This window comes from Protopterus annectens, chromosome 6.part0 (genome assembly GCF_019279795.1).
Source record: "Protopterus annectens isolate FY-2018-M chromosome 6.part0, PAN1.0, whole genome shotgun sequence".
Taxonomy (NCBI): Eukaryota; Metazoa; Chordata; order Ceratodontiformes; family Protopteridae; genus Protopterus; species Protopterus annectens.
In genome coordinates this window covers 125,893,191-125,907,441 of record NC_056737.1, presented here as the reverse complement: position 1 = coordinate 125,907,441, position 14,251 = coordinate 125,893,191, and positions in this window count along the sequence as shown.

Genomic DNA, 14,251 nt, shown 5'->3' with positions numbered 1-14,251 from the left:
ACCTGGTTCAAAGCTCCAGAGAGCACACCTGCATTACCAGGCTCCAATTCATACTATACCTTTTGGCCACCTAACCCAGAAAAAAGCATTAAAGGCGGAGGCGTGTCCATATTCATTAAGGATATCCACACCTCCAGGCTAGTTGCACAGCATAATGCATCCGAGATTATCCAAGTGCAACTAACTCTGGGCAAGACTGCAATCCAAATTGTAGCTTGCTACAGACCCCCCACCATGCCCCAGGATTCACACTCCTCACTTCTTGATACACTGGAAAGTATTAGGGTAGAACCCAACACCCTAATAATGGGCGATTTCAACTACCCTACCATTGACTGGGAAAACTACTCATGTACCAACTCTTTTGCTCAACGTTTTCTACAATTCATAAATTCCAATGCCTTGGATCAACTTATTCACACCCCCACCAGGGGCAGCAATATCCTAGACCTGGTCATCACCAACATAGGAAAACGGTGTTCCACACCAGAGGTCAATTCCTTGTTGGTCAGATCCGACCACAAGCTAATCAACCTAGACATCCACATCCCAGCCCCAATTAGGGAAACCATCATAAAAAACTTCTCAAAAGCCAACTTCACACTTCTTAAGACAGAAGTGGCAAACTTCATGACACCCATGCAGATGGACAATAGAGATATGACTGCTGAATCCTACACAAATGCACTTTATAAGCACTTACACGAGTGCATGGATCATGCTATCCCTAATAGAACCAAGATGTTATCCTCAAAAAAAAGGAAGCCAATCTGGTGGTCCTCTGCCATAAACAAACTCTATAACAGAAGAAAGAAACTGTTGCAAAAAAGAGTTAAATCCCATGACTGGAGGAACTTCCTGGTCAACCTCAGTAAGAAGCTAAGATCCCTCATAAAATCCTCCAAAGCTAGTTACGAAAATAAAATTGCCACTGACTCTAAAGACAACCACAGAGCATTCTATAGCTTTGTCAAGAATCTAAATGGGAACACTCAGATCTGCTCTGAGTTACAACATAATGGCACTAAATATACAGAACCAACTGATATTGCCAACATCCTAGCAGATAGGTTCAGTGCTAACTTTACCCCCTTCTCACCCCCTAGAGGTCCCATCTCTATACCGGAAGAATGCAAGGTTCCTATAATCACGGCTGCACAGGTAAAAAACACACTCTCCAAAGCCAAGAACACAGCATCCATGGGACCTGACAATATCCCAGGCTGCATTCTACATGAACTGCAGAATGAACTGGCACCCTACCTAAGTACCATGTTCAATCATAGCCTCACCTCAGGCTTTGTACCCACTGAATGGTGCACCGTGACAGTTATCCCACTCCACAAAGGGGGAGCCACGACAGACCCCGAGAACTACCGCCCCATTAGCCTGACAAGCCTGGTCTGCAAGGCCATGGAACGAATCATCATGGAACTCATAAACAAAGACATTGGTAATCTCCAACCTCTGGACCCTACTCAGTTTGGATTTGTAAAAGGCAGATCATGTCTCCTAAACCTGATTGACTTTTTTGAAGCAGTAACCAAAGCCATAGATGATGGTAAAATGGTTCACACAGCTTATCTAGATCTAGCAAAGGCTTTCAACACCATCCCCCACTCTGGAATTATAGATAAGCTCACTATACTAGGTATAAATCCCTATGTCATAAGATGTGTTGCCAACTGGCTCATGGACAGAACCCACACTGTGAAAGTAGCGGATTCCAAATCCGACATCAGACCAGTGACAAGTGGAGTACCACAGGGTTCAGTCCTGGGTCCTCTCCTGTTTGGTATCTACTTCTCTGAAGTGTAGGCCAACACAGAAGGTCTTTGGCTAACAAAGTTTGCAGATGACTGCAAACTAGGAACCATAATCGAAACTACTAACAATGTGGACAAACTACAAAAGGGCCTCACTGAGACAGATACCTGGTGTCAAAACCATGGCCTGAAGCTCAATGCCAAAAAGTGTATTGTCATCCTCTTTGGTAAAAACTCTGTACCCATGAACTACCACATAGCTGGTAGTCTACTTTATGCCAAAAATGTGATAAGAGACCTTGGGACACAGGTGGACAGTAGTCTCACCTTTGATAATCCCATCACCACAGTGGTCAGGAAATCCTTCTACATGCCTCATCTCATCACAAAAGGATTCTCATCCAGAAAAAAAGAGGTCATTGTTCCCCTCTACTCATCACTCATTAGACCCATTATAGAGTACAATGCCCCTTTTGGTATGTACCTCACAAGACATTTACAACAACTGGAAAGTCCACAGAAATACCTCACAAAGAGGATTACTGGCCTCAAACAGATGCCCTATGCAGACCATCTCAAAAAACTGCAGCTTTACTCCATCACATATCGCCTACTTAGGGGCGATCTCTGCCTAACATACAAAGCTATGTCAAACCCAGAGCTGTTGGACATGCTCCACTTAAAGAAATCCCAATCCCTCTAAGCTACATGCTCTAGGGACCTTAACCTTGTCACCACAATAAACAGAACATGCTGGAGGGATAGATTTCTGTTCCAGAGACTTCCCATACTCTGGAACAGACTACCTATCTATGTCAAACAGAGCTCCTCATTAGCACTCTTCAAGAAAAATCTTGATGATTGGATGGGAAATGGGAAATTCACCCCGGGGATCACTTCTGTGGTTCTGCTCGATAGGGGCATAGGAAAATAATTTTCTTGGGTGGCGAAAGCCAGGGTACATTTTTTGGCTAGGCTTGTATGGGCCCTAGGGCCGATAGCCTAGTACCTACCTATGAACCTATGAACTGCATATATATATATATATATATATATATATATATATATATATATATATATATATATATATATATATATATGCATGTATAGTCTAGTACAGCAGTATGCCACCTATACTAATGAATGTGCACATATGTTAGGCAGGGGTCTGCCATCAATGACTAGTGTGGTATACTGGTAATACTGTCAGTGGACTTTATAATCATTGCAATGGATTACATATTTCATAATGCATTAGCATGATATATACCTCCTGTGACTAGGTGGTGCATTGTGTTACATACAGTGTGCCATGTACTGTTGTATAGTCTTACATACTGTTTTAACTTTGTTGCTGTGCAAAACATGGTTTGATATATAGAGTGTGCCAGGCACTGTCAGGCATCTGTGGGTTGAGAACTGATATGTGGTATTGAAAGTTTGTGTATCTTCTGACAGGCAATAGGTTGCTATATATGGCAGTTAATTGATATCTGTACTTTAAAATGTTACGTTTGCCACATGACTTGCTCACACATATTGTTTAATTGTCTTCCAGGGTAATGTCCCACCATCGTAACCCTGCATACAGCACGGCTGAGGAAGAAGCCATCACAGTGAGCCTGGTGCAGCACTATGCGCTGCTGTTCTCCAGAACCAGCCAGGACCAGCATGAGCGGTCTGCACTGTGGCAAGATCTTGTCCATAGGGTAAATGATATAGGCATGCATAACCGGACATATGAGCAGGTATGCCATCACTGCAGTGATTTAATTAGACATGTCCAGCAGCATGCGTCTGATATCCGCAGACAACAGCTTGCCACAGTTGGGGGGGTAGCCATCCATCCCGCCTCACCAGAGTGGAAGAGCTGCTCCTGAGCCAGGTGGCTCCTAGCCAACAACAACCACAACAAGTAACATGTATCATCATGGATGAGCCACCCAGCAAGTTGACATGGAGCGTGCAGGTAACATGGCATAGCTGTAGAATACTGTTACCTCTATTGGTAGATCATGCTTATGTGAGATGTGTACTGTGTAGTTAGACAATGTGGTGCCTAGTGTTGTGCAATACTAATAATTAGGAATATAATCTGTAGGCCCGTGACTGTCAACCGTTATACTACTGTAAGATTGCAAACACACAGTAGCAATGCCACAGTTGTTGCCACTGACAAACTGTCTCATATCCTTGTAGGTCCCTCTGGTGTGACAGCAAGGCAGCAGAGCCATGCTGGTGAGTGTGTTATACCTTTAATATTGCCAATTAAATGTGCATGTCATAGGTGAGGTGTAGGCCATGTACACATAACACACCTATGCATAATGCATGCTGTGCATGTTTGCTGTGAGACTATGCACATCCTAGTAATGTGGGTAGCTGCCTAAAACACATACAATACACAGAGCATCCCACACAATTGTGGCAACACTGTAGTGGACATTGGATAGGCAGAGTCGATAGACATGCACACAACATACACACCTTTGTCATATAGGTTCATAGGTTCATAGGTTTATACTAGGCTATCTGCCCTAAGGCATTTATTGCCTAGCTCAGTATAATTAAACACGGCTTATGCCACCCTACTAATAAAAAAAACATGTGTGTGCCTCTTTTGTTGTCAGACCTGACGAGTTGATAGGATGAGAGTGGATCTCAACTCCCATCCACAGGCCATCCACAGGTTTAGGTTCTCTTGAACAGCGGCCTCACACATGGACCGGATTTTATTCCACAGGAGCATACTCTGGAGCAATTCTGTCTCTGAGTGATACCTATCCCTCCAGCACTAGCTATTTATATCCTTTAGCTCTTAAGGTTTTGGTGGTTTGGGATTTTTGGGATTTGGCATGTTCTTCAATCTGGCAGCATATGACAGATTTTGGAGTCCCTTTATCCTTTGGAGGAACTTTTGGGGGTCTCCACTCTGCTGCAGATAATCGGTGAGTGGAATACACATCGGCGGGCGTGTGCTTGTGGTCATGGTAGTGATGATAGGTATAGGGGTACAATGACCTGACCTAGATCTGGATGTGAATGGGTGGCAATGTAGAAGGTCTTGGTAGAAGGTCTTTCTAACCACTTTAGCAATGTGGTGTCAAAAGAAAGGCCACTGTCAACCTGGGTCCCCAGGTCCTCTGATATACAACCTCTTATGGTAGCAGGATTTTGCACTGTAGCAGGAGCAGTTTTACCTGTTGTTTTTCCCGAAGATGTTTAATGGTATGCCTTGGTTTTGGCTTCAGCTCAGGCTATCGCCCACACTGTTTCCACGATTCCCGTGTTCCTTCCGAGTCGCTGTTCCCGGCCTGATTGGCCCATCATTCAGTTTGCAGTCATCTGCAAACTTTGTCAATCTCCTGCTTGGTTGGCCTGTATGCAGAAGTAGATGCCAAACAATAGAAATCACAGGGACAACCGAGTGGACACACCATGGGAGACCACTTCAGACCGCTGGCCTCTAACCAGCAGGGTTAACCCTGTCTTTCTGTCCGTTTGCATCCTTTCTTGTGACATATGGGTTTCTCATTTGATGGTTGGGTTTACATTTTTTCCCAGTATTTTCTTTGCAATTTGTGGGGCTTGGGTGAGGTGTTCAAAGCGGTTTGCAAGGTCATCACTTGCGAAGAGACTGCCTTTCCGACCAAGTTTGTTGGAAAGGCATGATTTTCCTCGCGTGACTTAAAAGAAGCATCCTTCGGGTCGTCGCAACTGAATTGGTCCAATGTCTATGAGTCCCCTATAACTTTGTTTATGCTTTCCATTATGATCCTATCCTCCAGATATGGGGCGCTAGACTTGGGTCGCTACAGGGAAGGTATTACGTGGGGCCACTCGCCCAGGCCTGTGGAAGGGGACAGGCAGCTGCCTTATGGCACACCGCTGGATTTATCGGCAATAATATGGGTGGCCACAGCGGGGTTGGGCTCACATTTATTGATTTTGTTTTTGGCTTTGAAACAGCTTCACTGCTTTTTGAAGGGTCTCGACTGCCACCAACTTTCGAGAGGGGGAGGATGCTTGCACTGGGGGGAGAGACGGGTGTTTGCTGCGAACACTGTATTGTTAGTTCTCTCCTGATTCTGGAGCCAGGCAAGTTCTGGTCTGAGAAGGTTCAAGCAGGTTGCTGGGGTTCAGTGATAACATGCCTTTTTGTAGGCCATGTGATTTCGGTGCATGATGTTAGCAATTTTTCATGATTGATTGGGACATATTGACAATTTTCTCAAATGTTTTTCCTTTGAATCTGATCAGGTGACTTCTCTTTTATTGTTGTTTTATGTTTATGGTCTTTTTTATGGATATAGTTCATGTTTGTAGTGGGGCATTTTTTTTTTTAATTTTTTTTTGTGGCAGGGTTCAGGTTTGATTTTTGGGATACCTGATGTAATGGCTGGGTGTTTTATGGATGACGTTTATTTGCTGGGGATCCTGGTTTGTGAACTGCTCTATGATGTGGGCCCTGAAGGATCGGGTTTGTGAGTCTCTGAATGGTGTGGCCTTTGAAGAGTTCTTATGATTCATTTTTCTGTGTGGAAGGAATATGGAATTTAGGGTGACCTGTGGTTTTGAGTGTGTGGTTCTTACTTAATGGGATCTCAACTTCAGTAGAGTTTGTTTTTAGATTTGTTTTGAAACAATGAGAGATCAGTTGGTTTTGTCTTAGGATGACATTTATTGAGAGACGCATTGGTGATAGATTGTGGAGACACATTTTAGTATGTTTGGTTGCAGTGTGATCTTTTCCAGGATTCTCGGTTAGATGATTAGTGGGTATTTGAACTAATTGCTTGAAGGAAGATACATGCTCTCCTCTTTGTGGGTTCTAAGGGTTTGAGGGTTAGGCTGGGCCAGAGATGAGGTTGTAGTTGAATTCTTTGGGGGGTTCGAGTTTGGACTCTCCTTGTTGCCACAGTTGGCCTTGTTGCTTATGTTCTGGTTATATGGATAGACTCGAGCTCAATTTGTGGAGTGCCTTTTGCTGAGGGTTTGGCCACATCAGTGATTTGGAATTCCCCCAGATGTTTTCTGGGGCGGTGAACCAGGTTGCAGAGGTGTGGTGTAAAACTGGCACTGGCCACTAGAGGAGCCTGCCCCCATCCTTGTGTAGGAGTTGTGACAGGTGTTAGATGCATTACCACTCATTTAATTGGCTTTTGGTGCATGGAGGTAGCCTTGAAAAATTGGGCAGCATTTTAAAACATGAGGGCACTAAGCAGTGCATTGAGCCTGATGTTCTTCCCTTTTGATATTGGGTGACAAAGGCTTGGCCGTTTGAAATTTCTCAGGCTGGTCAAGAACAGCATGGACAGTGCTGAACAGGTACCTTTGTACACTTTGGAGGGTGGTGGGGCATTTGCAGTCCCTGAGAAAAAGCTCCTCTTGGGAACAAGAGCAAGCAGCCCAGCTGATCTAGGTTGTACTTGCTGTGGAGTCAGAAGTTCTTGCATAAGGTAGGCGTCTGCAACATGACGGGTCTGTGTCTGCCTTTTCCTACAGCCCATCATCAGCATGGTGCAGGTTCAGGTCATTCTGTTCAACAGCTGACTGTATCTATTTTGTCAGGGTCATTACTGGACAAGCAGGAGGGATGTGCTGCCTGGTCTGCATTTGTGCCTTGTGTGCTGGGAGGTGTATTGGTGTTATTAGGCTCGATGGTTGGCAGACCATTGCAGCATTGTATGTGTTGAGGTAGTATTTTAGTGTGGCAGCTGACTGTGAGGGGCTGTGACTGCTGCCTGGCTGCTTAGAGTGTTGGCATTATGTGACTTGAGTTTGTCTTGTGTGTGTAGTTTGGTTCTTGAGTTGTCTGCTTTGTGTCTGTCTAACTGAGTTGTGAAGGGTGTGGTTGCATTTGGCTAGGGCTGTGCTTGAGTGTATTTTTTGTGTAGTTGTTGGCAGTATCAGTGGGGCTCTGGGGGTGTGAGGCTGTAGTTGTGTTTGTTGGTGTGTTGCTGCTAGGTGTCTTGTTGACAGGAGGTTCCTCCAGTTTGTCTTGCCTTCTCTCTATGTCTTGGACTTCTCCAGATTGGAGGTTGTCTGCATGGGGGAGTGAGGTATGTGTGTGGTTGGTTTTAGTGGTGACATCTGCTGAGGCTTGTGTGTTGTGGTGCCAGGTAACAGTTGATCTGTGTTACTCAAGGCTCCAGCAAAATGAGCTCTTAGAGATAGGCTTGAGGTTGTCTGTGTTTAAGTAGAATGACAAAAAAATTATCACTAGTGGGAGATTGAAAAGCTGGAAAGTGCACATGAAGCAGTTTTAACAATGGAAATAGACTTATAAAATTGTTTAATCCATATGAACAAGCATATTTTTGAGTTAGTGGTTTGTGTCTAGCTTTAAACAAAAACTTTGTAGAACATTAAACAAAATACAGTTCAGTAAAATAGGCACAGTAAGTTAGCAGATAGTGAATTGATCAGCAATTTAGGGAAAGAAAATGCCTAAGTGAGATAAGCTTACAAGTAAAAAACACAAGTAATACAAAAAGCACTGGCAAAAAGCCAGCTTCCTAAGTTAGAAACTAGGAAATAAGTTAGCAAAATTAGGTGGAATCAGTTCCCAGCACTTAGAAGGATGAACCAATTCTGTCACTGCCACAGAAAATTTCCAGGGAAATTCCTACAAGCAAACAAACAAACCAAAAGATACAGAACAAAAGAACCTTCTTGTAGCTAAACTTCCATCAAGTTACAACCAAGCATTAAAAAAAGACACTAATACACTTTGAACATTTGCGGCACTACTAAAGGTGTTCTAACCTAGAAGGATGAAAAGCTACCTGTCCTGGATTAAATAACTGGCTTGAAAGCCCAAGTGCTTAAACCAGAATTAATACATTAGAATAATAACAGACGGGCCCTAAACAACTAACTGGTCCAGCCCAAGTGTTTAAAACAAAAAGCTTAGAAATGAGTTACACCAAGCAGTAATAAATACAATTATTATATTTTATGATGATGCAAAAAGTAAAAAGAAGTAGTAAAACACAAGTAAGCAGTAAAAATTTTTTTTTTTTTTTCCTGAACAAGTGCTGAGATCAATGCAATACACTTTAACATGCTACACATGGCACATTCAGACACCCGCTGTAAGGTCACACTACAGTATCCCAAACCTCATCCACACAGCACACATAATATACCTAAGGGGTAAATGCCTCACATATGGCTGTGCAACACTTCAACACATAACACATTCATGTTAGGCAATGCCCCCTATTGGGCACCTCACAAACCCATGTAACAACTGGCTGTGAAATGGTGAAAGTAGCCATGGTACTGCAGTTCAGGTACAGCATGCTATGTGCCAGTCTGGCACACATTAGTAGCCTTGAGTGACCACATGATGCTACATGATGATGACTCATGGTACTACACCCCATCCAGTTACAGTGGCCACAGTACTACACATATCATGAATTGCTATGCACCTCAATGTTGTGTGTGTGCAGACATATGCACCTATACACAATATGCATAGCAATCACCATTTGTAGAAAGTGACACACATATGTCTTGTAATGCTATGGGGTGTATAGGTCACATGACACACATTGTGTATGTGTGATGTTTCATGTTGCAGTTGTGTGGCAGCATGCCATGTCATGGCTGGCACTGGCATGTCCACAATATGTCCTACACTCACCATAACCATTGTAGAATGGCTATGTTGAGCAATGGTATTCCAACATGTATACATGCACCACTCATCCTGTGTGTATACATATCATGCATGTGCTACACCTGTGTCCACATTTATCTGCTAAAGACACAGATGCTCTAATTAGAAATGGATATCTATGTGACACACTGATACACATCCAGCCATGGTATTTATACCTGTGACTGATGGTGCACAGGACATTGCAGTGCTTTTAATATCTGCACAGCAATGTTGTGTCCATGTATACATTGCGTTCCAGGGTGAGGCCATACACTGGTTGTCTACACTCACACTGCATGCTGTTGAGCAACACATGTCCTGCATGCTGTCACGTTTGATATAAATGTTTGGCTTGTGATACTGTACTCCAACATCACACACTATAGAGTATGTGTGGGATTGCTCTGGTGGTGTGTGTGTGTGTGTGTGTGTGTGTGTGTGTGTGTGTGTGTGTGTGTGTGTGTGTGTGTGTGTGTGTGTGTGTTTGTGTGTGTGTATGTGTTCTAGTGAGAGGTGTATTTGTGTGCATATGTGCATGTGTGCATGTGTCCATGTGTTCATGTGTGCATGTGTGCATGTGTTCATGTGTGCATGTGCTCATGAGTGCATGTGTGCATGTGTTCATGTGTTCATGTGTGCATGTGTGCATCTGTTCATGTGTGCATGTGTGCATGTGTGCATGTGTGCATCTGTTCATGTGTGAATGTGTGCATGTGTGCATGTATGCATGTGTGCATGTGTGCTGACATCATGTACAGGTCGTAAAGTGTGCTTCCTGTCTCCCTCTCACAGGTGCTGATTCTGGGCTGGTTCAATGCAGCAGGGAAACTGATGTCACTGAGCATGATAGTGATAATGATGATAGGTGTGTTGAGGCACAGGCATGTTTGCCAGGGTCTATTGTTGGGCCACCAATCGACACTACACAAGTGTCCACCCCATCCATGCACACAGTCATGCTGCCAATACATCCATCAACAATGCCCTTAGCAGAGGAACAGCGTACAGTTGGCATTGGCCAGGACAGTGTGGTATCCATGGCACATGCATCCCGACACAGCAGCCATACCCAGCTGTCTGGAAGGGTACCACATAGGCAGATGTCCAGGGTTCTCATCGGAGCACTGCTGCCCATCATGCCACTGGCAGATGTGCCACAGCTCTTACAACCTCACGCATGTTCCAGGCTGTCATGGAGGCACAGGCATGTATGGAATGGTACACCAGACAGGGACTGAGGGCACAGAGGGCACATACCGCCATAATAGACAGTATCCGTGACCTAGCTGGTGCCATCCGTAATTATGCTGAGGTCACCGATAGACACTGGAGAGAGACATTAGATGTCCTCTGCAATGTCATGTCCATGTGTCAGGACAGTGCGGGATGATTGAGTCGTCAAAGTGGATGTATACCAGCAACATCAGCAGCTGGCAGTCGCCATGGACGTCCCTCAAGCAACAGCTGCTCCCGTATTGCCAGTACCAGCCCCAACAATGTTGGGGGTGGGCTGTCCATAGAATGTCCTATAAGACCACGTGCACATGGCTCTGGACAGTCCCAGCAGGGACCTGGGTCCAGTGTACATCCATCTACCTCTGGAGATAGTACCCAGTCCAGCTTGATACCTGATAAAGTCAGTAGCACCCCTGCCAGGCACAGGTACTGTATCCGTGGCCAGAGATGGTGATCTGTAAAGCCTCGCAGGTACAGTCTGTGGCTGTCCCACAAGTACCTGTATGTGGCAGCCACATGGTGGAACTGTATGCATGCAGACACACACACACACATACACATAATCCAGACACCTAGGGCTAACACATACCCACACACATTACATCAGCATTGGCCCATACCATTATTCTTGCCCCTCAAACACACACACATACGTGTCGATTGGATGGCTCACTGTAGGCCTCTGGCAGACCAACAATACACCCTGTGCATATGATGAAACCTGTGCCATCTCCTGTCATCTGTAACATCGATGCAGGAACAGGCTACCATGGTGCTGATGCACAGGGTGTCTTTATAGCAGTATAGCAATTTTAGCATGTTGTCAGCAGTAGAGTGTAATGATATGCTTGTAGGTGTAGCTGAGCAGGCATGATGCATTAAAGCTATGATTGTCATTGTAGTGTTGTTTACACCAGTGTTAGTTCCAATTGAATATTGTCCACCCATGTGCCATTTGGCTGATGTGTGCAGTATTGGCAGCATGTGTTAGAGAGTGGACAGTATGTGTGGGATGTGTGTAGCACATATTTGCAGGTGTACAGTTGTGGAAATGGTGGAGGTGCACTGTCTGCATGCATGTGCATAGTGGACACATGGGCAGGGTGACATGCTCTGTATTACACAGTAACACTCCATAGTTTCTATTGGTGGCCAGTATGCATTGTACTACACACATTTTGGAACCTGACTACACATGTGTGTATGACATGGTTTGACACTGTGCTGTGGGTGATACTGTTACTATCTGTCATTGTTTTGCATTCTGGTAGTATACATGACTTCAACAGCCTGATCATAACCAATCATTAGATGATGTCTTGACAACTGACACACAGATGTAGGACACACAGCAACATTTGGATCCTTCAGGTACTATACTATGCCAGTAACCAGTGGTATTCAGCTGCACCCATTACTGAGACCACTCCTGTTCAGCATATGGCTCTCTTAGGTACAAGCAGTCACAGTAGGGATATGTCTGTACATGTGTGCTAATGCATACTGTGGCCTATACTGCATTCTCCAGGTGACACACACATCCTCCACAAGGGTATCATACAGACAGATACCTGATGTCAAACCCATGCTGTAAAGCTATAGCCGAAACTAAGAGCAGTCATGCACTTTTACGGGCATAGTATCCCCACAGTACCACATAGGTAGTAGCCACCAACATGATGAACAGGTACCGATGTGTACATGCAACCTAGTGTTACATCATCTCTCCTTTGATAATCACATTCCCTAAGGTATTTTGAAATCCCTCGGTGGATCACATAAACAATAAGGGGTCTGCATGCATGTCCACAAATGTTGTTGTACACCTATAATGCATAGTCATCATTGGCAGACTCTGCTGCGTTTGAACAGGTCTGACATATACCTCGGCCCTAAACCCTCACTCACACAATTCAATAGAAACTGTAATGAGTGTGTGTGACACGGATGACCTAGGTCAGGCATCACTGCAGTGGCTGGCCTTGTCACAAGCATACAGATGTGACCTAAGGTCTGTGAAGCAGCAGCACAGTTTGGCAAAGATGACAACTGTGTACTTGGATAAAGCAGAGTTCACACACATGCAATAATTGAGGTAACATTTACGTATATGTATTTGCCTCATAGCTACCTCACATGTGCAATGCTTACTGATATGTCATATGGTGGTAAAAGCAAAACCCCCAACACAGTCACACACACACACACACACACTCACCAAGTGCAGAATTCAAACCCCTACCTAATTACTTCATGATACTAGAGGAGTATGCATTAACACGACACGCTATACACAGTACTGGGGTGTTCTGTTTTCCACAGGTATATTTGTAGGATGGTGACATCATCAGACCTGACAAAGAATGGTTTAACACTTTTAAGGTGTTTTACTACTCTCCTACATGGTTGCTCCTTCCCAAGGAGACCACACACAAATACACACACAGTTGTGAAATGCAAGATTCAAACCCCTACCTAACTACTTCATGATATTAGAGAAGTACACATTAACACAACGCACTATACACAGTACTGGGGGTTCTTTTTTCCACAGGTATATTTGTAGGATGGTGACATCATCAGACTTGACAAAGAATGGTTTAACACTTTTAAGGTGTTTTACTACTCTCCTAAAAGGTTGCTTCTTGGCCAGGAGACCACACACAAACACAGTTGTCAAGTGCAGGATTCAAACCCCTACCTAACTACTTCATGATATTAGAGAAGTATGTACTAACATGATGTGCTATACATAGTACTGGGGGAGGGGGGTCTCTTTTCCACACGTATATTTGTAGGATGGTGACATCATCAGACTTGACAAAGAATGGTTTAACACTTTTAAGGTGTTTTACTACTCTCCTAAAAGGTTGCACCTTCCCAAGGAGACCACACACACAAGCACACACAGTTATAAAGTGCAGGATTCAAACCCCTACCTAACTACTTCATGATACTGGAGGAGTAAGCATTAACACAACGCGCTATAAACATTGCTGGGGGGGGGTTCTCTTTTCCACAGGTATATATGTAGAATGGTGACATCATCACACTTGCCAAAGATTGGTTTAACACTTTTAAGGTGTTTCACTACTCTCCAAAATGTTTGCTCCTTCCCAAGAAGACCACATACACTTGTCAAGTGCAGGATTCAAACCACTACCTAACTACTTTATGATATTACAGAAGTACGCATTTACATGCCGCGCTATACACATTATTGTGAGTTATTCTTTCCACAGGTTTATTTGTAGGATGGTGACATCATCAGACTATACAAAGTGGGTTACATTAGGTGACATTAGGTGGGCTACATTGAAGGAATGTCTAAACACTTTGGCCATGTCATCATCAAAGGGGAGTTTACTATCTACCTGTGTTCCCAGGGCCATAATGACTTTCTCCGTACATACTGGATTGCCACCTATGTGGTAATTTGTGTGCACTTTGTTGTACCCAAATGGAATGACTATGCATTTTTTGGCATTCAGCTTGAGGGCATTGTTTTGACACCAGGTATCTGTCTCTGTAAGACACTTCTGGAGGATGTATGTGTTAGCCGTACAGTCGATTATGG